The following is a 24,338-nucleotide window of genomic DNA, read 5'->3' as shown; positions in this document are numbered from 1 at the left end:
ACTGTGTGATTTGGCAAATCTTGAAATCTTTCTAAGCCTCAGTTTTCCCATCTGTAAAATGATGGTACTAATACTGACCTTAGGAATGCTTAAGTGAAATTATAATAGCAATCATAGCTAATACATATTGAGCATTTACTATGTGCTTTATGTGCACACATTATTTCAGTTGGTCTTTACAACAATCCTATGAGGTTTAAGGAGGTAGAGGGACTTGCCTTATTAATGCAAGGAAAGCATTCAGGATAGTGTCTGGTACAGAATAGATACTCAATTAATATTCATTTCCTTTCCCCCTCCCGGAGGATGTTAAGGAGGCTCATTTTTGGAGAACTGAGAACTCTCTGCTGCATTTCCCCAGCAGGCAGTGACAGCCAATTGCTTAAGTCTCCTGAGCCATAGCAAGGGTTGCAAAATCACTGGTGGGGTATTTCTGATCCTGGGACTGTCAAAGGCATAGCAGGCAGATTTGTTGGCACCTGCATGAGCCAGATTGCATAGAACCCAGAGACACTCATGTGACAACTGTGGGGACGTGTCCCAGGAACATCCCACCCAGATTTGCCTTCCTTGAAGAAAAGTAATGCAAAAGGTCATTTTTCACTTTTAAATAGCTTTCATTCTACGTCTTAATAAATGCACGTTTGTTGATTTGTGTAAGCATGATGTGGGAAGTCTGCAAATGGATGTAATCTGCACCCAGGGCACATGTAAGCACCAGCGAGCACTTTTGAATAATGAATCCCTCCCGTAAAAGACGGACGCTATTCATAATAATTCCTTGCTTTTCTCATTTTGCTGCGTACAGTAGCGATTAATCAATTTGCAATGTTATGTCACCCGCAACAAATTGCTAGCACCAAGACAAATTTATTGCTTTATGATAAAAGAACTTGTTTAGGTAGAAATAAATTAAATTTGGGGGCTTGTGATTTGGGTTTGATGTTCACATAGATGACCCATGGAGAGTGGGCTGGGGAGGTGAGAGGTCCAGGTGATTCCTGCCTTGACCTGGCACCCAAGAGAGGCGTGCAAATGCAAGAGGGTGTTTGCTCAGTTACGGACCCAGAGACAGTGCAGCTCTGATGGGAGAGAGTAATGCCGAGAGCTTGCGGTAGTTCTCGGGAACGTCTGCCGGGCTCTCCGTGTCAGTCAGTGTAATTTACAGCTTTTAACAGAGAGATATGGACAATCAGCACTGCTCAAGGGAAGTAACCCTCTTCTCCTTCTAGGCTTCTCCTGAATCCTAAGATGCCAATTTACCTCAAATTGACAGCGAAAGGAACCTACATGATAAGAACTGGGAATAAGGATCAGAGGTTAGAGGGTCAGAGAGGTCCTGATTCCTTTATTTATCGATGCTTCTGGAATATTAAATATCGCAGAAAAATAGGCCCAAATGGTATTACCAAAATTGTGGTGTAATAAATATTACATTTAGGCAAGGAATGCTTTTAACACACATGCACACAATTTAATTCTGTATAATTATTGCCGACACTGTCAAATCTTCAATTTGAGGTCTTTCCTGGTTAAAAAAAAAAAAAAGCTGGGCTGAATGGATGTTGTGGTCCTGGCCATGGCAAGGGGGACTTGGGGCCATGCATTCCCATTCCTCTATATCAGATTAGTAGCAAAGCAGCTCAGGAAAGCACTTTGCCTGAGGACCCAGAATCAGGGGGTGTCACAGTAGCACTGGGCTTCCAGGACGCCACACACGTTTGTCATTAATTTATACTCCATTAATTTGGAATCTGCAGTGGAATCAAGGGTGGATGCATTAATTCTGCCCTCTCCCAATACACACACACACACATGCACACACACACACACACTCTCAGGACCAGGGCTTTTTCTTAAGCCATCTGATAGTCTAAATGATTTGTGAAAAGCAGGTTTCAGTTAGGAACAACGTCAGTTCCATTGCCCATGGAAATGGATTTCTCTGCCCCAGCTCATCAAAATCCATTCCTTTCTGCTCTTAAAGCAGGCCCTGGGATCACCTCCCTGAATGCCTTGATACACCCTGTCCAACTGCCAGGGAGAGAGCCCCAGTGAAATTTTAGGGCCACGGACTCTGTCATCCTAGTCTGGTTTCAGCCTCGATGGAGGGGGATGTGAAGGCCTGCTGCCTGCAGAGGCTTCTGCAGCCTTTCTACAGGATCTGGGCAGTCTCTTGGCCGCTCTGAAACCCAACGTCCACATCCAGAGCTCCGTGAACAATGCGGGGCAGAGCACTGAAGCCCTCTGGCAGCACCCTTTCCACTGCCTTGTGGCCAGGGGGGCCCACGGCAGCCTCCGAGGGTGCTGGACTCACCTGACGACGGCTTCTTTTATTGTCTTCCCTTCTGCCTGCTTGCTGGGCTCCAGCCTCCCCAAGTTCCCTCATGCACATGTCCGGGCCTGCCCAATCCCTGGGCACCTCCTCAGCTGGTCCTGCAGAGGCTCCAACCCTGTTGGGGCTGCATTTCCCCTGTTCGTGCTGCCCGCCCGCTGGCTAATTCTGATTATTTCTCCTTCTCCTTGCTCACTTGGGTGCCTTTATTCCTGATCGTGCATTTTCTCTGGACTCAGGATTAAAAAAACCCACGCTGCTAATATCCTTGTCAGCCTTTTCCTGAATCATTGCTGTGCAGCTCCAGGGAGCCACGGGCCAGTGCCTTCTGACTGGCAGACTCTGTCCCTGGGCCTTCCTGTCCTTGGGGTCCTGGAGCTCTCTGTCTGAGCATCCTTGGCCACTGAAGCAACACCCAGAGGCCTGCATCCTCTGAGAAATGCCAGCCAGGGTTGCAGATGGAGCCAAGAATTGAAAATCTGGCCAAGTCTTTCTATGTCACAGGTGATTTCTCCCAAGCACCAGATAATTTTTAAATCTTGAAGTGCTTTTCTCCACGTGATCTCATTTGCTGTTATTGTCCCTGTTTTACAGATGAGCAAGCTGAACCTCAGAGGGCTTAGTGATGTGCTTGAGGCACAGCTACCAAGGATCAATGACTGAGGTATGGGGGAAATAATCATTTCTATCTGACAGATGAGGAAACTGAGGCTCACGTTGCTCAAAGGGCTTGTCCCAAATCATACAGCAGTAAGAGGTGGTGATAGAAGTGGGTTTCAGGCACTGCAGCCTCCAGGCCAGAGGTACAGAATCAAGCTCTGTTGCCCACACCAGCCCTGGTCACAGGGGCAGTGCCTAACTCTGGACAGGGGTCTGTTCTGCATTATGCATAAAAAATCAGGGCAGTCCAGCAGGGGAACACCCACCAGGCAGTACTCAAGAGCCCCAAGTCCAGGAGTCAGAGGTGTCCAGGGGCTGTCCTGGTTACTCCCATCTCCTCCTATGAACACAGGGCTTGGTGTTTATATTTCAGGGGAAGAGGCTGGTTAACTCCTCAGCCCATCGTGCTGCTTGGCCTGTCTCAAACTGCTCTGGGGACGACAGAATAAATATGACTGGGTGGTAACAGGGGTTTCCACACATTCTGGTTCAGGTCCAGCCCATGAGAGACTCAGGAGGAAGGTTCCATGTAGCAAATGCCCCTTCTTCCAGGCAGCCCTTCCTGACTCTTCAAGACAGAGCAGACCCTTCCTTCCTGGTCCCCCAGAACCTACTTCTGTGAATCATGACATTCCCACTGACAGAACCAACTGTTCCACCATCATCCTTCACCTCAGCTGAGTCATAGGCATAAAGACCTCCACGGGTCCATAGATGCTAGTCCTGGGACCAGCCATGGTCACTCATACACATGCCCACCCACCCTCATCCTCACAGAGAGATACAACTGCAGAGAGACACTGTCCCACACATCACTCTCAGATGCTGTGTGGGCACATACGTGCACATGCACACACACACACACACACACCCCTGCAGACAAGCACAGACCCACTTAGAGACAAAGTCTGTCCATGTCTATGCATAGACAGGCATCTGCTTCCCTACACCCGGTATTCTGTGTGTCCTCCTTAGAACAGAGGCCACGGCTGATGGCATGGCCTATGGGGATTTGGGATTTGGCTTGCTCAGGTCTGAAGCTTCTTGGGTGGCAAGCTCTAATGCTGGGAACTTCTTTCTGGTCTGGTAGCCTGTTCCAGCTGGGGCCTCTCTTTGCTCTCTCTTCCCAGACAGCCCAGCCGCAACTATCTCTAGGTAGAATCTGCCCGCATGCACTCCCAATCAGATAAGCATCCTTCTTTTAGGCCCCCGGGGCCCTGTCACCACCAGCCTTGCCACCTCGGCACTTTCTCAATGACTCACAGAGGTCAGCTATTGCTCACTTGGGGATTTTTTTCCCCTTCTCCTCTGACGCTCTGCTTTCCCTGAGAACAAATACCTGTCCCTGGGGCTCAATGGGTCAACTGGCTAAAAGAGGAAGGATAGGTCAGGGTCCCTGCTGACATCTGGCTTGTGCCCTGCCACAAAGGTACTGTGAGTCCTAAGAGTGGGGCACAGTGATGGAGCACGGATCCTGGAGTCTGACTGGCTTGAGCTTAAACCCCAGCTCTGTCCTCTCTCAGCTGTGTCACTTTGGACTGCCACTTGACCTATGCAAGCCTCGATTTCTGCTTCTGTAAAGTGGGCATGGCCATTTGAATCTTGTAGGATTGCTGAGAGGCTTAGATGAGGTTAAACACATGTAAAAAATACTTAAATGACGAGTGCTCAAAAAATGTAAGTGAATAAGAATGACTATTATGGCAACTGAAGTGTAATTGAATTGTTGTTACAGCAATTGCCCTACCCCTATGTTCACGGCCTCTTAGGCCCTGTGAGACTCAGACAAGGTCTGGGCAGTGATTCAAAGAAGGTACAGCCTCTAGCCTTCAGCAGAGGAGGCAAGTGAAAGGCTGGCAAGGGCCTGGGCCTCTCTTGCAAAGCAAGAAAGAGCTGGGATGGGAAACAGCTCCCTTTACTGACGTGGGCTGTCTCTAGGCTACCTGTCACCAGTCAGTTACTGCCTGTAAAGCCCAGGGGATCACTCTTTTTCTATGAAACCAGGAGGGAGAAAACTCATGGATAAGGAGCGCTACCTAAATAAGAGCTTCATCTGCACTGGTCATTTTCACATATATTATCCCATTTAATCTCAAAACAATTCAGCAAGGAGGAATTATTACAATGAAGGAGGCTGAGGCTCAGAACAATAACATGGCCTGTAAGTGACAGGGCTGGGGCTTGAACCCTCAGTATCTGACTTCACATGATGGGTTGTTCCCCAGCGTCCTGGCCACCTTTAGAAAGTGAACAGCAGAAAAAGTGAACAGAATGGAAATGATGAAACCAGCTTCCTTGTCCTCAGAGGCAAGATGCTGAACAAATCCATCGTGTAAGCAATACTTACAGCGAATCTTACTCCACAGAACAATTTAGACAAAGACCTAGTTTGTGCAGCTGAATATGAAATATGGCTTGTGTCTTAAGACATTTGTATAAAAAGACTATTTCTTTACTGTCACAGCCTCAAAACCACCTCTTCTGAGAGTACTGCTTTCTTACCCGAGGATGGCCCATCAGGGTGATCTGGAAGGCAGAAGATGGGAGTTTTTCTGTGAACTCACTGTGGTGGGGGTGGTCCTTGGGTAAGTTTCATTCTGTTTGCACCCCAGTTTCCTCTTCTATAAAAGGACATGGTTTTCTGGGGTGATTTCTCTGGGTAACTTCTAATTTCCCCTAAACCATGGCTATGTTCTCCAATGCAGAACTCATATGACATCAACAAAGTATGTTTTTCCAACTTATGAATTTCTTTACTAGAAAATCCAATGAAGGCAGACCACTTAAATAGCATTTGGTTAATGCATTTAGAAAATCCAAGAATAAATTCACATCGGGTATAGAGGCCTAGGTATAAATGGCTGCCCCCTGTCTGACTCTATGACCATCAGAAAAGAAGAACTTTTGGTTTCTGAAGCCTATGTCCTTGTCATTGATTTAAGTCCTGGCTCTCCTCCATTTAGAGAAGGCAGCAAGGTTCCTGGCCCGAGGTGAACTATCCACCTTTATCCCTGTCTGAGGTGACTGAAAACTTTTGCAGGATTCTTCCTTCTTCCAGAAACAGAAGCACTGGGGGTGGGGAGGACATGGGCAGCAGGTTTGGCCCCCTGGCTGTCCCATGGGGGCTGCTGCTAAGGAAGACACAGGCCTAGAAGTGGATTCTTATGGCACCTTCTTTTGTGGGGGGGCCACGGGAAGGAAGGGCGTCAGCATCTGGCTACTGCTGCCAGCAAATCTGTGTGTTGACAGAGTTGCTCCCACATGTGTCCTTTTAAACGCTGATCCCTGCTCGGGATTCGAGTTGACTGACTCCGTTTGCCAAATGCAAAGGCATTAACCTTACAATTGGGTAATCTAATAAAAAGGATCAATGGTCTGATTCGGTGCTTATGGAATCATTTACTGCAAGTGAGAGCAATTGAGCCAGGATGAGCAGCGTTGGGGAGCCCAGAGGATGGCTTCAGGCAGCCATCCCCGCTGACTTCCCCAGGCGAGGCCCACTCTGCCTGGAGGGGCTGGGCCGAGTGGTCAAGGGAATGAGGAGGGTGTTATTCATTCATTACTGCCACTTTAATCACTTAGAAGTTCAATTAAGTATAAATCATTAGTGGTATTTCAAGTTACTTTATCCAGGCCTGTGCGTAACACACTTGACTGGCGGTGGGGAGCTTTCTGTGACTAGATTTAGCGTGCGACTGAACAAGGCAGTCATATGGGTTTTTCTGCTATGAAATTGATAAATGAAGCGGGCATTCGAGGTACAGCAGTAATTTCTGTGGTGCAGTCAAGTGCTCGCTCCCTTGTCTCCTCTAGCAATGAGAGCATGGGCCCCTTTAATATGGCAGCTTTCCCCTGGGGGTCCAAAGGCCAGGCTGGACTGCAGGCCTAGGGTTTATTTCCTTGCAGAAGTTCCCAGAGTGAGCCCTGGTTCATTAGTAGGAATATACCTGGGAAGGAAAAAAAAAATAAAAGGAGAAGGGGAAAAAGAAGGTTCCCTTACCCTCGTTCACCAGCGCTGATGCTGTCATGATTTTTTTCAGAGTAGCAAGCAGGTAGTGCTGGAAGGGCAGAATCGGGCTATCTCGGCAGCTCGTTCCGACTTCCCAAGGATGCAGTTGTCCCCAGTGGCCAGCATCCCTGTCTGGAAAGCATATTTTCTCCTAATCGGTTTTACAGCTCTTTTAAAGTAATATGTCAGATCATTTTCCCCATATACATAGTTAATGAAAGTAACCCTACAAATTCGTTTTAAATAGATGGAAGTTGTTATAACCCTGATCCAGAATTTATTACGTTCATTACAATCTTGCTGAAGTAGGTAATGTAATGGACTATTACTTTTATTATCTTTTTAATCCCTCAGAATTATTAGGAACTGACTAATATTTGGCATCACGCTGTTCATGTTTAAACAGAAATTGATACTTTAATTCGTCTAATAAATGATGGGGGCACTTTGAGTGGAAACAAAAGCCTGATGGGATTTATCTCGATCAGTCCCAAAGACTTTTAAGTGGGACTCAGGGGTCTGAATGCAATTATTTCCAGGCAGGATATCTTCATCAAGTACTCAGAAAGGACAGAGGAGCAGAGATGGCGATAGTGACAGAGAGACCCAGACGGACTCTCTTGTCAGACAGCAACAACAAGGCAGAAAAGAGAAAGAGAGAGAAATTCCACTCATACATTCACATGTGAATTCTGATTCACAAAAAATTAGAGTTCAAGCTCTGATTTGGGCTGATAACTCCAGCAATGAGCTCTATGTATCTTTTCCTTCTTGCCCTTCATCTTCCCTTCCCCTCCTCCCCAGATTAAAAAGATTTTTTTCTTTATAACCATCCCTCTGTTAGTAATCAGCTTTATGGCTAAGAATTCTCAAGTGCTCTAGAATTCGTGCGTTGCCGAGACAAATGATTGGGCCACATTCTCCTAGTGAGGAGTGGAGACCCTGTTTGCTCCTTAAAAAATAATGATGGTTGCTCAATTTGCAAATTACCAAATCTCACTGTGCGATGGGAGGGGGCGGGAGGGGGCATACTGTTGTGTCTATTCCAGAAGAGGCCGTGTTTACCCTCTAGAACTCTGTTTCCTGCCAGGCGGGTGACAGGTAGGATTTAGGAGGAATTGATCTCTTGCACTTTCTAGCTTTTATAAGGCAAAATGCAAAGTTGGTTACTAAAAGAAATTTATTTTTTAAATAATAAAAATCTATTAGTTCTAACAGGATGAGAGGAATAAAGTACTTCCCTTTCTGGTTTGATAATAAAAGACATTCGGGAAAGGAAAAGCTGTCATCTTGAAAGGCAAGAGTGTGTTTTCTAACAAAGAAAGCTTCCAGTTAGCAAAGTCATTAATTAGCACAGAGAAGCTCATTAGAATTTAAAGCTGCTTTACTGTGTAGTGTGGCTTTGCTCTTTCTAAATGCTCGGGGTTTCCAAAGCAAGAAAAGTATTGATTAAATTGACTCAGCATGAAATGTGTCCCATTTGTGCCGACCCATAAAGAGGTGGGCTTCTCGGCTTTCTTAGCAGAAGAACCTGCCAGGTGTCCTGTGAGCTGGGCCCAGGTGGGTGGGCTGGGGACAGCATCCTGCCTGCCTGTACGCTTACTTACTTTGAGGGACCGACTGACTGCCCATCATTCGGCAAAAACCCGTTTTGATCAATGGGGGGGAAACCTGCCCTTAGTTAAGTTTATTCCCGATGCCTTACAAATCTGATTTTGTAAATGCTGATTGCATTCGTCAACGCTGAGTTGACAAGGGCTACACGTCATTTGGGGCTTGATAAAGAGACTAAGAGGCAGCTTCTCAGCATGTTTATTTTTAATAGACATAAAAAATGAAAACAAAAACAGGCTTTCTCACTCCTTGGAACTCTCGTTGACAGAAAAGTACTGAGTACACAGAAGTGGCGACGGGCAAATGGAGATCCTGGAAAAGGAGGTTTTCTACCAAAATATCCTTGTGAACATGAGGACAGCTTCCAAACTGAGAAAGAGTGGGCTCGAGAAAGCTCTAACGCTTCTTCCCCTGACACGAAGTGCTTCGTGCAGTGTTTGGCATCAACATGTCGGAGCCGTGGCAACGTTCTCTGTGCATCCCCGCTTGGGCGTCATTTTGTGAGTACGACAAACCCCATCAATTCTTACCTCATCTATTAGAAATGCAGCATTGTGAATGGAAGCAATGTTTTCTGGGGCGCATCACTGGAAATGAAAACTCCTTCATTTTTCTATATCTTTACTGAATAGACCTAACCCTTCCCTTCAGCTTCACTGGATGTGGATGGCCATAAAATACTCTCATGTAGACTATCAAGAGAGAAAGAATGTTGCTTTAAAAGCCAGTTAGAAAATATTCACAACATATGTAGCAAAGGGCTAATGTTCTTCCTATAAAAAGAACTCTTTCAAATGGATAAGAAAGATATTAAGATCTCAAAAGATAAATGAGAAAAGGGTATGAAAAATAATTTGCAAAAGAAATTCAAGTAGCTAATATTTAGTGAACACTTACTATATGCCAGGTATAATTTACATGGGATTTCTCATTCATTCTTTACAAAGACCCTATGAGTTAGGTGTTATTATTCTCATCCCTATTAAAAGATGAGAAAAAAAAATAAAGCTTTGAGAAGTTAAATAATCATCCCAAGATCACGCATATTGTAAGTGAGGGGCCAGGATTCAAAATCACTCAGCTTAATCTAGCAGGCAGGGGCTCCTAACTGCTTTGCTGTAACCACACAAATCCACAGATACAATTGTAAAATAAGGTTTTTTTTTTTTTTTTTAAAAGTTCATGCTTACTAGTAAACTAAAATATGTTAATTGAAAACAATCAGAAAAATTTCGTTATCAGAATAACAATAAAAAATGTTAATATTCGGCTGGGCGTGGTGGCTCATGCTTGTAACCTCAGTGCTTTAGGAGGCCGAGGCAGGCAGATCACTTGGGGCCAGGCGTCCAAGACCAGCCTGGCCAACATGGTGAAACCCTATCTCTACTAAAAATACAAAAGTTAGCCAGGTGTGGTGGCATGAGCATGTAATCCCAGCTGCTAGGGTGGCTGAGGCATGAGAATCACTTGAACCTGGGAAGCAGAGGTTGCAGTGAGCTGAGATCGTACCACTGCATTGCAGCTTGGGTGATGAAATGAGACTCTGTCTCAAAAAAAAAAAAAAGGTTGGAACAGATATTCTTAAATATGAATTACAGTTTGACAATATCTATCAAGAGTCTTAAAAATGTACAAGTCATTTGACGCAGTAATGCTATTGTAAATAATTTATCCCAAAGGAATAGAAATGTAAGCAAAGGTTTAGGCACACAAGTTTGTGCCTGCGGACACTAAATGCTCCCACATGAAGGGAGTGGTTAAGAACCTTATGGTCCACCCATTCAACAATATTGGTAACAATAAAAATGATGTTAAAGAGTTTCTAATAACATGGGAAATGCTTATGCCAGGAGATAAAAGCAAGATATAAAATTCCATGAATAACATAAACTGTGTAAAATATGGTTAGAAATAAGAACGGGAGAAAAGGAGCAAAAAAATGTAAACCAGGAGGTGTTCTCTGTGCAATGGGATTATGTGTGACTACGTCTTTTTGTAATAAATATTTTCTGAATTTTCCATGGTAAACATGTTTTATTTATCATTGATGTGGGGCAGCGGAGAAGAAATCCTTTATGACTTTTAGAAGTCGACGTCTTAACTTGAATCTCAGACCTAATGGGAATGAACCATGGGACCCCAAAGTACTAAATTAACCTAAGACACTGGGCGTATTTGTTCTCTGAATTAGCCCAGGATGCCCAAAGATAGCCCTATGTGTTCTTCAACTCTCTGAGCCTTCCCCTCCTCTGTAACGTGCCTACTCCTGGGGTTATTGTGAGATTACAATGTGGGTAAAGGCCTTAGAACAGTCCCAAAGTGTAGGCATTCAAAAGATATAAATGGTAATAATAAAGTAATACACTAATTACGGTCACTGCAGCTGTTGTTTTGTTAGTAGGAAGGAAGAGTTGAGCATCTCGCAGGCACCAGGAAGTGTGTACAGACTGGCTTGTCCTGAGAGTGCTAAAAGCATCTTTTACTGACACAGTTCCAGTCCTAGATCTGAGCTCTTGGTGCCACCCAGTCTTTTGTCTGCTGCTGCATAGGCAAAGAGGTGTTCTTCGGGTTCGGATGTGTGCAGACTTACAGGTAGACCCTCCTTCAGCCTGCCACATCCTGGGCACTTTCTTGGGGCCAGGAACTGTGCTGAACCTTTTCATATATGGATTTTCCCACCTGTAACTTTGAGAAGCAGGTTTCGTTAGCATTTCTGCTTTATGGCTCAGAGACTACTAGACATCAGTATCATGGGTCACAAAGCCAGAAAGTGGCAAAGCTGGAATCAGAACCTATGTTGATCTGAATTCAGAGATGTCAGAGATGAAGAGCAATAATGGCTGAGAACACAGGTTCTAGAATCAGAAAGACCTGGAGTTTGGACTATCTGTATGGCTTTGAGCAAGTAATAAAAGTGCCTCAGTTTTCTCATCTATAAGATGGGACTTGAGAGCTTGTATGTTGCACCATTATTTTACGAAACACTAAAAAACAGTCAAATCATTGCCAATGAAACCATGACATAATACTTTCTTATCACTTAGAATTTTATTTTCATGCTTATGAAAAGAACTTTCAGGTTTATTTAAACATAGATGTTTGTCACAAGACCTTTGTATACATATATGAAAAGGAAAATATAAGTGAAATAATTTGTTTAAGGTATTCCTAAAACTTCCTCATATTCAGAGACTAACTCAGCATTGTCAATGTCCATGTTTTTCAACAGATTATCATCTGCTGTCACATTGTAGGCGTTTGTGATAGCATTTCTTTAAAAACCACTCCTCTATTGTCCTCAGGATTTTAAGCTGCAAATACTTGTTCCACAAGTTTTGATGTGTGTTCCCAGATATGACAATGACATCAAGACTGCTGCCAGGCTGATAGTGATTTTAAAAAGCATCTCAATTTCAGAGGTGTTAAAATGGGAAAAAGAAAATGTATGTCTTAGAATTGATGAAATACAGTAGCTACCATATAGCGTTGTTAGGAGAATTAAATGAGGTCATGCTGGTAAAGAACTTAGACATTAGACTGGACACAGAGTAAATGTTCAATATCATCATCATCATCATCATCTTTATTATATTGCTATTATGTTCTGTTCTCTGAGATGTATTGGATATATATGCAGCTCTGTAGGCTCTGTCTCAGAATTCTGAGCCAACATGCAGTGCCAAGACATTGGACCCTGAACCACTGGGGTCCTTGCAATGGCTGGATGAGATTGCATCACCTTGCAATGGTGATGGATGAGACACTGGACCCTGGGGTAGAGCCTGCCCCCTCTCCTTCTCTGTCTCCCTCTCTCTGCCTGCTTTGCGAACCTTCTCTCTCTCCCCCTGCCTCTCCCTCCTTTACTTATTTCTCTCCTCCTTCTCCTTATCTCTGCCTCCCTTTCCACCCCCTCTCCAGCTCTTCTGCAAATAAATGGCCCTGTCACTCTGGCTTTCTTGTAGGTTTAGAGTGAATGGAAGTGTCTTTTTGAAAAGCTTGTTCCGTCTGACATTCCTTACCAGCTCAGGAGCAGGGTCCTTTGCACTCCCCTCTCTTCTGCTCAAAGATCTACTTATTTAGTTAACAATTTACAGGGCTGCCACTAGGCCTTGAGAGCTCCACCCCACAGCAGAGGCAGCTGGGCTGTGCCCTCTGGAGGAGGCCTATTGGCAGGCTTGGAGGGATGCTTCTGTCCTGCCTCTAGTGGTTGTAGGCAAACTGGCTTAGGACCTGCCTAAAAAGAAACCATTTATTCCCATTTATGATTCTTTAAAAAAGAAGTTCGCAGCTTTTATGATAAGCCTTATATATGCATTTAATGACATTAAAGTATTTGATTATGTGCATTAAGAAGAGGTCTGAGAGCTCTCTGGTGTCCTTAGTTTTAAGTGTATTTTAACTGCCTACGATGAAAGGAACAAGACAAAAAACGAGCTGTGGCAGCATCCTCATAAATTCTGAGCCATAATTGACATACTTTTGTTGGCACCAGGAATGGTCCAGGCAGGTAGACACAGAGAAGAGGAACAACAGAATTTCCACTTTCTCACTGGCCTGAGTACCAGAGGGAAAGCAAGATCAGCCATCCCTGCAATATTTTCTCTTCAACCAGCATCTCAGCCAAGGATGAGCAGGGACTGGGACTGACATGAACTGAAGATCCCACTTTGTACCCAGCCTGTGCCAGGTCCTTTACAATTATTTCTGTGTTTCATCTCCAGATGCAGGTGTCTTTAGCCCCATTTTCCAGATGAAGAAGCTGAGCCTCTGAAAGTAAAATGACTTGCTCCAAGTTGGCAAATGTCAGACCTATTATCTAAAAACAAGTCTTTCTGATCCTGGGGCTTCAGCCCTTTGCACAGGCACTGGATCCGGAGCTCCAAGTGACACACATTTGGGGAATAGTTAATAGACAAAGAGAAGGGAATAGGTACTGAGGCCAGGGAAGCATAGGCCTTTACAGAAAAGCTTCTTCCTCCCGTTCTCCAGGCCCCAGCCCCTTGGAGGCATGCATTGCAGTGGAAATGGAATCAGGACAGAAACAGCCACTTGAAATGAACTGCGCCCAGACAGGCTGCCATGGTGGCGTGATTGATACTGGAGCATGTAGGTGTAATGAAACTGATGCTGGCTTCTCTGCACCTGTGATTTATTGAGGACAAATTTAAGATGAGAAAGGGCCCCATACCAGGAGCTGCATCTTCCCCTCCAAGGGAGGGTGGTCATCCATCACCAGCCATTGCAAGGGCCCCTTGCAAGCGGCTCATCAGACGAGCCAATAGTCTCTTTGTTGGGGTTCCTAACAAGTGTTGGATCAGCAAAAGTCTATTTATGCTGGTGGACCTTTCAGGACCAATTTGTAGTGGGTCACTGATTCTGCTGGGGTATTATCTTCTTTACTACTCGGGCCAGTTGGGGAACGCAGCAAAGATTAATGGTTTTGGCTGCTGACTTGCCGCGGCAATCTACTGCTTCTGGACCAAAGATTAAGTTTTTTTGTGTTTTACCAGAAAGGGCCCAACTCGTGTATGAGATGCACTTTGATTTACTGACTTGCTTATGGAGAAAGGAGTCGTGGAAATGTACCTGGCTGTGGTAAAATTTTGGCAGATGGCTGTGAGGTCTGGCATCCATGTTGTTCCTTATCCCAAGGACCCAGACAGGGAATGGGCGGCTCCTGAGGCCAGTGTGGGTCCTGTGGCCCTGGGGTCTGTGGACTGAGGAAGCTGACTTTGAGCTCACACAATGTCTTTGCTTTGCCTGGCACCCAGCAGCTGCCTCTGAATTCATAGAGGCAGGCAGCACCCTAAACTTTATTATGTAAAAATTATGTTATGGAAAAAAATAGTTACAGCTTTTCCTTTTTATTGTGAAGATAGCATATACTCTTATAACACATTTTAGAAAAAAAATTCAAGAAGCAAATAAAACTACACATAAGCCAACTGCACAGTGATAGGACTATTAATATTTTGGCTACATTTTAATCTAGAATTTTCACAGTGCACAAATATATGCATGTTACTTTACACTATTAAATATATACTGGATTTTTGTGGGATTTTTTTTGCTATATGATTGTATCATCCACTTTTTACAATGAACATTGTACCATAAGCTTATTTTAATAAGCCATCCTTTTTTTTTTCTTCTAAAGTTGGGTTTGCTGCAAAATCTCCAATGCCAAAGGTCTGTTCCTTTATTCAGCAAACATTTGCTGTGTGCTTCTCTGGATCAGACGCTGTGCTGGGATCACAGAGCTGAGTCAGACACAGCACTCCTGAAGTGCAGCTGCTGGAATCAGCTCACGGGGCTATGCATGTGCCCTGAGGGGTGCTTCTGACATGCATTTCTTAGAAGGGCCCAGGACACTGCACATAGTTTGGAGGCAGGGGCCTGATACCACTGACCCCTTCCAGGTCCCTGTAGAATCACAGTTCCAGAGGAGGAATTACGCATTTTGTTCTGCAGGAGAGGGATCTGCTATTGGCTTTGGATACACCAGCTTAGCTTTTTAGAGTGAATCGAGATCTGAGGGCTAAACTTTTCTGCAGGGGCAACAGCAGCCCATCTTGGAAAACTGAAGAAAGAGCCCAGTAGCCCCCAAGGGACTAGCCACCCAGGGCAGTTGCAGAAACTTCCAGGGAGATAGTAAGAAATGCCAAAAAGAATGTGGCCTTGGGACTCCAACAGATCTGAGTTTGAATCTCCTAGCTGATGACCTTGAGCAAGTTGTCTTTCTGAGAGCTTCATTTTCCTTATCTGAAAAATGGGGCTTTTCCTCCACCAGCTACTGGGCTCTTGTGTGTGTTCACCATGCGGAAAGTCCCACGTGAAGAGCTGGTGCTCAGCCCGGGCCAGGCCCATTTTCCGGATGCTGTGCTGACTCAAATAGATGGATGGGCTCTAATTGTTCCAACAACACGTCTGAGTTTCGCAGGGCCTTTCCTTGGGAGCCTTTGTCTCAGGGCCATAAATCACTGGGCAACTGTCCCCACGGTTGGCTACGACTTCCTTTCCCTGACTGAGGCCGGCTGAGGGAGGGAGGGCTGAGCTGAGCACAAGCCTGCTTTTCACCATTGGTTTTTAAATCTCTAATTGGGAGTATTACTTACTCAGCGATTCCGATGGTTCCCTTTGTAGCAGCCTCTTCTCTGCCCCAGGGCCGCCTTCTTCCCTTCCTCTCCACCCTAGTCCCAAATTAAAATTCTTTAAGGAAATAGAACATTTTCTCTATTGCTCTAACATGCACACACACTTCCCCCATACCTGTCTTGATAACTGGTGGAGCATTTGTCATCTGGCCTGAGGCCTCTGTGTCTATGTGACATGTTCCGTGTAAGGGAGAGACATTTCTCTTGGTTCAAGAGCAGCAGTTAACAGCCCCAGCTGTCCCCCAGCCTGTGAGTCTCGCTCCCCACTCTGCTGTAGCTATTGTATACTGAACACTCCTGAAAATCCCTGCCTCCTTTCTGCCCCAGGACATTTTCTCTTGCCTTTCTTTTTGCCTGAACGCCCTTCCCTGGGCTCTTTACATGGCTGTCTCCTTTTCATCATTCAAGTCTCAGCTTAAATGTTATAGAGAAACCTTCCCCGACCGTCTCTCACTCCAGAACAAGTCTTGTTTGCCCATGTTAAACTTCTTGATGGTATGCAATCCACTTCCTACCTCAGACTTTTCAGGGTTTGTGAAGCTGTATCTGCGTAATGGCAGATTTAACAAGCATTTGACTCTCCTGCCTTCACTGTAAGTGCCAGAAGGACAGGATGATAACCTTTGTATTCTCAGTTTCTGGTACATTGTAGGCTGTCAACAAACAGGTGTGTTGACTGCACCATGAACCGATGGATGGATGATGGATGAATGAATTGGAGAGTGAGTGAGTGAATAAACAAATGAATTCCAGAGTGGTGTGCAAAGGCTTATTTTCCCTCAGGTGACCTGAGAATGCATGAGGGGCTGAGTGCCTTCCCAGTCCCATCTCTGTGGGGCCAAACCTCACTCACTACCAATGTTTCTGAAACCCATACCTACAACTCTTCATACTTAGCGATCTGCCTTCATCCTCTGCCCTCCTTTTTAGTTTAAACTTTTTATTATGACATTTTCCAAGCATACAGAAGAAGAGAAAATCACTATAAACCTGCATGCACCCTTGACCCCCACCCCCTTGCTGGAGTATTTAAAATAAATCACAGACATCATCTCATTTCATGTATAAACATTTTAGGAGGTATTGTTAGTAGATGAGGACTTACAATTTCTTTTAACATAACCACAATATCATTATCACATCTAACCCAGTGAAAAAACCAATTCATTTAATATTTGGTAGAGATTCAAATATTCCTAATTGTCTCAAAACCTCCTTTTTACATTTAGTTTGAGTCAGGCTGTAAACATTGCATTAGACTGATATGTCTCTTAAGCTTCTTTATAACAGTCCTCCCTTTTTCTCACATTTAAAAATGTGATTTATTTCTCTTTTCTAAATGCCATTTGTTTCTTGATGAATTTTGGTCATTCTCCAGTAGATTGTTTCACATTCCAGATTCAGCTGAGCGCCTCCTTGTGGTGTTGTTTAACGTGTTCCTCCATCCCCTGTGTTTCCTGGAAATCAGTAGTTTGATCCAGAGGCCTGATCAGAGTTGTATTCGATTTTTGGCTAGAAGCCTTTGTAGATGGTGTTGTGATGGTTCTTGTTGTATCACATGCTAATGTTTAGTTGTCTCTCCTTTAACAATGTTAAAATTGATCTGCGGCTCACCCTGCCCTAATTAACTCCCACCTCCCTTCTCTATTTCCATTGCTATATGAACTTGTTTTGCAAAACAAGTCAGTGGAGAGCATTGATCATATTGAGCAGAAGTGGGAGCAGCAAGGTCTGATGGCAAATGCACTAGCAGAGAGCATAGGGACCAGGTAAGAGGGTTAATATCTTTGCATTTCAGTTTTCTTGAGTGTAAGATGGGGCTAATAATAGTAGCTTTGAGAACTAATATATGGGAGAAATGTTTGACACATAATCATCAACCCTCAACACTAAGTGCTTAATGTGTATCTACTCACTTAATCCTCCCAACAATCCAATGAGGTAAATGCTACTATTAGTCCCATTGTACATGTGAAGAAGAAAAGACAGAAGGGTTAGGCAACTTGCCCAAGGCCATACAGGTAGTAAATGACAGAGCTGGGATTTGAACCCAGGGAGTCAGGCTCCAGAGCCTGTGCTCTTAAACACAGTGCTGTGTAACATCTACCAAGTCAATGAGGAGCTCCTGGTTTTTCTCCATGCAAGATGCTTGTCAAGTCCTTACCAGGAATGGGTACCTGTTAATTCTCACCTTAAGATATGTGCAGGGGTGGAGTAAGGCAGTCCCCAGTGGCTGGAGGGGTTACTGTGCTTTATTCTGAGTTTTTTTACAAAGTCATATTGTCCTCCACCCCCAACTGCTGTTGGATGGGCCAGAGCCAGCTTCATAAGCTCACATGCTGGAGAAGGGTTTGGGGAACATAAGGTCTCACCCCCATTTGGGAAGGATTCATGTCTCCAGAAAAACTCTCTGAAGCCCAATGAGGTTAAGTGACTTGCCCAAGATCACACAGTAAGTTTGCCAATGAGCTATGGTTACAACTCCAGACTTTCTCAAGCTTTGGGTGATTGGGTCTGGATACCTCGGTCCTTCCATGCTTGGTTAGAGGGAGTTGTACGTCTACTCCCCATTCCCAGATCCTCTGAGTCATTTTGGCCAGAACTCCTCTGGTGGTACAAAGGGACAAACCTGCCTGCTGAGGTTGTGCAGCCATTCAGGGCTTGCCTGGCATATCACCAGATGTTCCCTTCTTGGTCACTATTGCAGATGTCTGGGCCTGCTGATCTCACGCTTCCAAAGGCATTCTGGAAATAGCCCTTTCCTCTCCCCTGGCTTCAATCTTGAAGCAAAATCAAATAAAGGTGCAGAGCAAGAATTCGAACTCAGTTCTTCTGACTCCAAGTTTAGAAGGCCAGAAGTAAAGTAAGTCCATGATCACTGATGCCAGGGCATCTGCCATAACTACAGCTGCACCTTCCAGATGGGAAAGTGAGGCTAAGAGAGGGGTGGTAATTTAATGCACTCACATAGCCTTACCTACAGCGTGGGCTGCTGCAAAGGGGTCAGGTGGTTCCTTTTGTGACCCAGGAGGTTCAGGGAGTGGTCTCCTGTTGGGTTGCATGTACATCCTGGACTGGAGAGTGCCTGGTGAGCTCAGGGTGCCAGAACTGGGGCTGGAGGGGTTTCTGAGCCTAGGAAAACAGCCTATGGTCTGTGGGTCCAGCTTGTCTGATTACAAAGTCCAAGACAATAATTGAAGGTGGCTTTGGGTTCCCTGAGTAGGATCTGGCGCCGACGCCTGGTGGCTCTGTTGGCGCCTTGAGCCCTGAGCATTCACTAATGGACTGTGGCTGATCCCAAGACTGATTGGCAGCCGGCCCCAAGGTCCTCAAGGGAAACCTGGAAACTGTGGTCTCCAGCGTGGAGACATTCTCCCTTCTGGGAGCCACAAGGGGTAGGGGGGAGCTTGCAGAAGGCCTAAGGCAGAAGTCCTTCTGAGCCTATGGGATGATCCCTCTCTTCCCAAACACTGGGGTAGAATACGAGGTGAGGTTCCCACACAGTGAAATACGGAAAGCTGTCAAAATACCGACTGCTCATTTCATCTCCTTGCTGCTTCCCTGCCCCACTCTCCTGGGCTGGCCAGCACTATAGCCCCCCACCCCTGTCCAAGCAATAGTGGAGACAGTAAGAGTGCCCAAAGGTTTTCTAAAATAGCACATAGGGATGGGAGTGGTCTCAAGACAAGGGGGAAAACCTTTCTCAGGCAAGCCAGGCTACCATCATTCCCAGAACAGAGGAGAGAGAAATTAACCCTTCTGGAGAGCTCAGAAGACTGAGGGCTTTCCTGCTGTCTGGGAAGGGCTTTCCAGATCAGGGCACAGCACAAACAAAAGCAGAGAGGCATAAGCTTGCAAGAAACAGCACAGGAGAACTGGAAGGTAGAGTGTTAGTGAAGGGAGGATAGAGGGGCAGGCCTTGAAAGCACTGTAAAAATCTCAGACTTTACCTGGTGGCAGTAGGGATCCATTGAATGTTTTAAAGGGAGGGCAGAGGAGAGGAACCTGGAATCTTTTCACAGTCATGGCTCTCTTATGCCTGATTAGTCAGGGCAAAAGTCAAATACAAAACGGATGCATCTGACCTTTTTCTAGGACACCCAATATTTATGCGCTTTGTGCATCACCCAAATTTTATTCATTTACCAAAAGAGTGTGAAAAAGGCACTTTAGGAAACTGCTATAAATCCAGTGCAAGTCACCATGGTAACCTGATTAGCAGCTAAATTAAGTTCATGATTAAGAAGAAATAAATAAAAATAACTCTCCTCCTTGGCTGGGGCTACCCACTGTGCCACTGACAGCCAAGCAGATGCTGAGGCTTTGGGAAGCAAGGGTATAAGCCTGGGCCTGGCCCCCAAGAGAAGTTGAGGCGAGGGTGGGAGGTGTTATCTGCTGCAGAGAAGTGAGAAGCTCAATTGTTAACACTGCCTGGGGGTTAGTGAGGCCCCTGGCAACCAAGCCAGGGAATGCAGGCTGCACATCTGAAGGCTAAAGCAATGGCTTTCATGACAACAACCCATGCTCTCTAAGGGTGTCTTCCTGATGCCCCTGGGACACGTTTCTTTGTCCAAGCACCAGGTGCATGTATTGCTGTCTCTCCAGTGCTATGCCCTCCCGTGCTGGGTGCTGACATGACTCAGACCTGGTTTTGGTCCTAGAGAGGCTGAGTTTGGTGGTGGACACAGATATAACAGATGCTCTGGGCAAAGTGTCTATATAAGGTGCTGTGGAAACATGGGCCAGCCAGCAGGAAGGCTTCCTGGAGGAGGTAATGCCCAAGAGAAAAGCACATGTGTGGCTGCTGGAGAGTGCCTATTTCAGGTGAGCATTCTGGGCCATCTGCTTGGGGCTGACTGGCAGACCAGCCTGGAATGAGCTGGCATCAGCCCTGATGAGATCAGAAAAGCCTTCTTGGGGGTTGTGCTGAAACACATCCCAGGGCCCATAAGCAGGAGAGATGGGTGCAAAGAGAAATGAGCCTCCCACTTACCCTTTCCAAGCCTCCTCCTGGCCACAGCAGTCCAGAGAAATAGTTAGAGTCAAACAGCCTTTGAATCTTTCCCCTGTCACTTGTCACTTGTGGCCTCTGGCAAGGGACTTAATTTATTTAAGCCTCAGCCTACAAAATGGGGTAATAATGAAAATAGTACCTGTCTGTTAAGGTTATTGTGAAGGACTAAGTGAGATGATGCAATCTAAATATAATCCAGTCCCTCACATGTAGAAAACACACAATAAGATGTTTGCTGGGCTAATTTCATTACCTGGGGAAGTCTGCCGTGACTGGGTGGCATGATCCTGGTTGCAACTTTCCTAGAGCAGTGCTGCAGTCTGAGACTCTTCCTTCCACATCCTCCTTCCTTCCCCCTCTCCTTTCACAGGGACGAGACCAAAATCACGGTCTGAAGGCTCTCGCTGCCTCCTCTTGCCCTCTCTTCCTTTATACTTCACAGATGTGTCCCCCAATCAACCTCTTACACATAGAATCCTGTTTTGGCTTCTGCTTCTCAGAAGACCCCAAATGACATAGAAGGTCTTGGAGAAGAGTCCAACAGGTGGGTGGTAGAAGAGGTAGAATGGAGCCCCAGCAGCAGGTCACAGAGGTGTCTATGGGGGGGGGTGGGGTGCAGGCCTTCAAGGACTCTGGTGAAGAAATGCCCAGTCTCTTTTCGTGCCCTGCCCTCAAATGTGGGTGTGTGTTCCTGCGTGTGCACAGTCCCCGAGCATGCTCTCTTGTTGCGTTGGCCATAATGTAGTGAAAAAGATCTGTTTCCATCAGAAGAGGATGAGCACTCAGCCCTGAGGAAGTCCTTGGGCATAGTAGATGCTCAGTCAAAAACAAACAAACAAACAACCCCAAACCCTGAAAAACTGAGCACTACTGGGACCTGTACCAACCTTAAGTTTTGCTTTGGACCAATTTTGTTTTCATTTCCTGGTGCTTTGAATTGCATCATGTTAGATTATTTAACCTTTTTAACCCTTTGTTTTTGTGACAGAGACATATATTCACAGACACGTGTACATCTTTATGCCCACACAGAAGGGTAATAGCAGCCTTGCTTCAGAGGCCACACCTTCCAGGAAACCCTTCAGCCTGCCCTGTCTTAGCTGATCCCTCTGCCATCCCCTTGCAGAAGGAGCTTGGAGTCTCTCAGCTCAGCTGGACTAGATGAATCTTCTCAGGGTCATCTTCTCCCACCTCTGGCTCCCAGTTCGTTCCCCCAATCTCTCCCTCCCTGCTCTGTGAGATCAGGGAAGCTGCAAATCCAACCCTTACATCAAAAGGGAACTTGAAAAATACTTGGAGCAAAAACTGCTAACTGTGCATCCTTGCTGTATGCTGGTGCTGATATTAAATCAGGAAATGGCACTGAACAGCCCCGCTCCAAACACAGAAACAGGGGTTGTCAACACAGCAACCAAAAGCAATCTCTAACGGGCAGAAGTGAAAGGGACCTGGCACAGGGCCGGGAGGGGGGCTGCAACCCAGGAAAGAATTCCTGAGCTGAGTGTGTCTGTGCCACCTCTCCAGTGTCCAGAATGAAGCCTGGATCTCAGTCCCTGGTATGGAACGCACCTTGTCTCCATGAGGGATGAAAGATAATTAAGCATGTTGCTTAAATACCTTTGAAATTCTCCTTTTTATTTCCATACATGTTTACCGAGCACCTACTATGTGCCTGACGGTCCAATAAAAAAGATGCCTTCCCATATGGAGATGACCTTCTAGCCCTCAGGACAGAACTCTGACCCTTTGACATGGCATTCAAGGTCCTTCGAGTGTTGGCTCCTGCAGAAGCCTTCATCTCTGTTTCCAGCCTCCCTGAAATAGCTCCCCAAGGGCACGAGGCAGTACCTTTGCTCCATGCCTTTGCTTGGACTAGTCCTACCACCAGCTCTTCCTGCATTTCTGTGTTTGGCAAATTTCTGCTCAGCCTCCAAAGCCTTAACCAAGTGTCACCTTTTCTCTGCAGCATTTTCTGCCACCCTCCCCATTTCTTCCAATAGAACCAGGGATCATTTACTTGGTATCCAGCAGCACTGTGGACATACTGCCATCACAACACCTTTCATGTCACAATGGCAAGGTTTGCACCGTCCTGGAGGAGAGGAAAGAAGCCATATTCATCCCTGAACCCTCATCTCCCAGCACTGGTTGTAAAATTGAAACAAAAATGAAAACCCTTGATGAAATTCATTGTTGGTGTGGCTATGGGGAAACAGGTTTTCCATTTCTGATAGTAAATGAAATAGGTACCATCTTGTTAGAGGCTAATTTGACATTATTAACACTGAAAATGCACACATCTTTCAACCCAGCAATTTTATTTCTTGCTTTCTAGAGGAATGTTTGCCCATGTGCAGAAAGGCGCATGTAAAAAGCTGAGTTGCAGCATTGTTTGCAATAGTAAAAGATTTGAAATTGCTTAAATGTCCACCAATATGGCCTGGATAAAAAACTATAGGGCATCCATTGGATAGAATGCTATGCATTAGTTAAAAAGAAGTAGATTTCCATGTATTGACCAAGCATTTGCTGAGTAAAAATCAAAAGCAAGCTGTAGCTCTAGACATAGATGTTAAAATTACATTGCTGCATTTTTTCACGATGAGAATGTGATCTTCTGTAATTTGTTTTAAAAAGAGATTGAATGACCACAGCAGCTCCTGGCTAAATGGAGACTGGGCTTTGACACAGCCAATTAGCATTATTTCCTCCACCACTCCCAGGCAGCAGGTCCCAGGGCAGTGGGAGGGTGCCATCTACTTCCCCTGTACCTGAGAAGTTTGCTATCCATGTGGTGATGAGCATGTAGTGAGAAGCTGGAATTCTGGGCCCTTGAAGAGCATCCAGACAAAGGAGGAAGAAAGCGAAAGCAGGGAGGCCCATGGGGTGGGATAACTCAAATCATGCAGATTTCTTGAGTTGGTCCTTGGCCTCAGGAGGAAGAAGGAAGGACTGGTTCAGGAATGACTGTTAACTAAGGGAGAGGAGGGGGCTGGGGGGTGTGCAGAAAAGGCCTGACAATTCAGAGACCTCACACTGTAAGGAAGATCAGCCTTTGCCTATTTATTAATTTCATTTATTCATTCATTTATTCCACACTTGTAATTGAGTTCCTCCTGGTATGGGCATTGCACTGGCTACTGAGGACACACAGACAACTCCACCTCCTGGAGACTTCCTCTGGGAGCTCATGATCAAATTTCATCTAGTTCCTCAGAGTGTGTTTCTTGGACTCTGGGCATCAGAATCACCCAGAGAACTTATTAAAATGCAAATTCTTGGGCTCTACTCAGACCTATAAAATCAGACTGTGGCTCACGAATTTGTGTTTGTAACCCATTTTCTCAAGTGTAAAACATTTGGACTAGCTGACTATATCATTTCCTTGAATGTCCCTGTGTTATTTCCTAAGGCCTCTCCCAAATCTGAGGTCTACCCTGATCCAGGTTGAAGAAAGATGGGATGGAGGTACAAGCTTTGCCCTATGACTTCAGTGTGTAGGATTTCCCTAGAATGACCAGGACCTTGTCCTTGCTAATAGGCTTTTCACCC

At 45.4% G+C, this 24,338-nt stretch overlaps 1 long non-coding RNA gene across 2 annotated transcripts; it reads left to right on the top strand.

Annotated features, from left to right (window-relative positions):
• Window positions 1-2,466: 2,466 nt before the first annotated feature.
• On the top strand, window positions 2,467-23,125 carry LOC134760759 (uncharacterized). 2 transcript variants are annotated; one of them, XR_010138706.1, is made up of 5 exons: window positions 2,467-2,839; window positions 2,930-2,999; window positions 5,460-5,580; window positions 8,887-9,118; window positions 21,775-23,125. It is a non-coding gene; the product is annotated as an uncharacterized LOC134760759 (long non-coding RNA). The 2 variants fall into 2 exon arrangements; XR_010138707.1 differs by lacking the exons at window positions 2,467-2,839; window positions 21,775-23,125 and having other exon boundaries at window positions 8,887-9,190.
• Window positions 23,126-24,338: the final 1,213 nt, after the last annotated feature.

The sequence above is a fragment of the Pongo abelii genome, chromosome 21 (assembly GCF_028885655.2).
Source record: "Pongo abelii isolate AG06213 chromosome 21, NHGRI_mPonAbe1-v2.0_pri, whole genome shotgun sequence".
In the NCBI taxonomy this organism is placed as follows: domain Eukaryota; kingdom Metazoa; phylum Chordata; class Mammalia; order Primates; family Hominidae; genus Pongo; species Pongo abelii.
The sequence above is the reverse complement of the archived record's forward strand: the minus strand, read 5'-3'. Positions and strand labels throughout refer to the sequence as shown.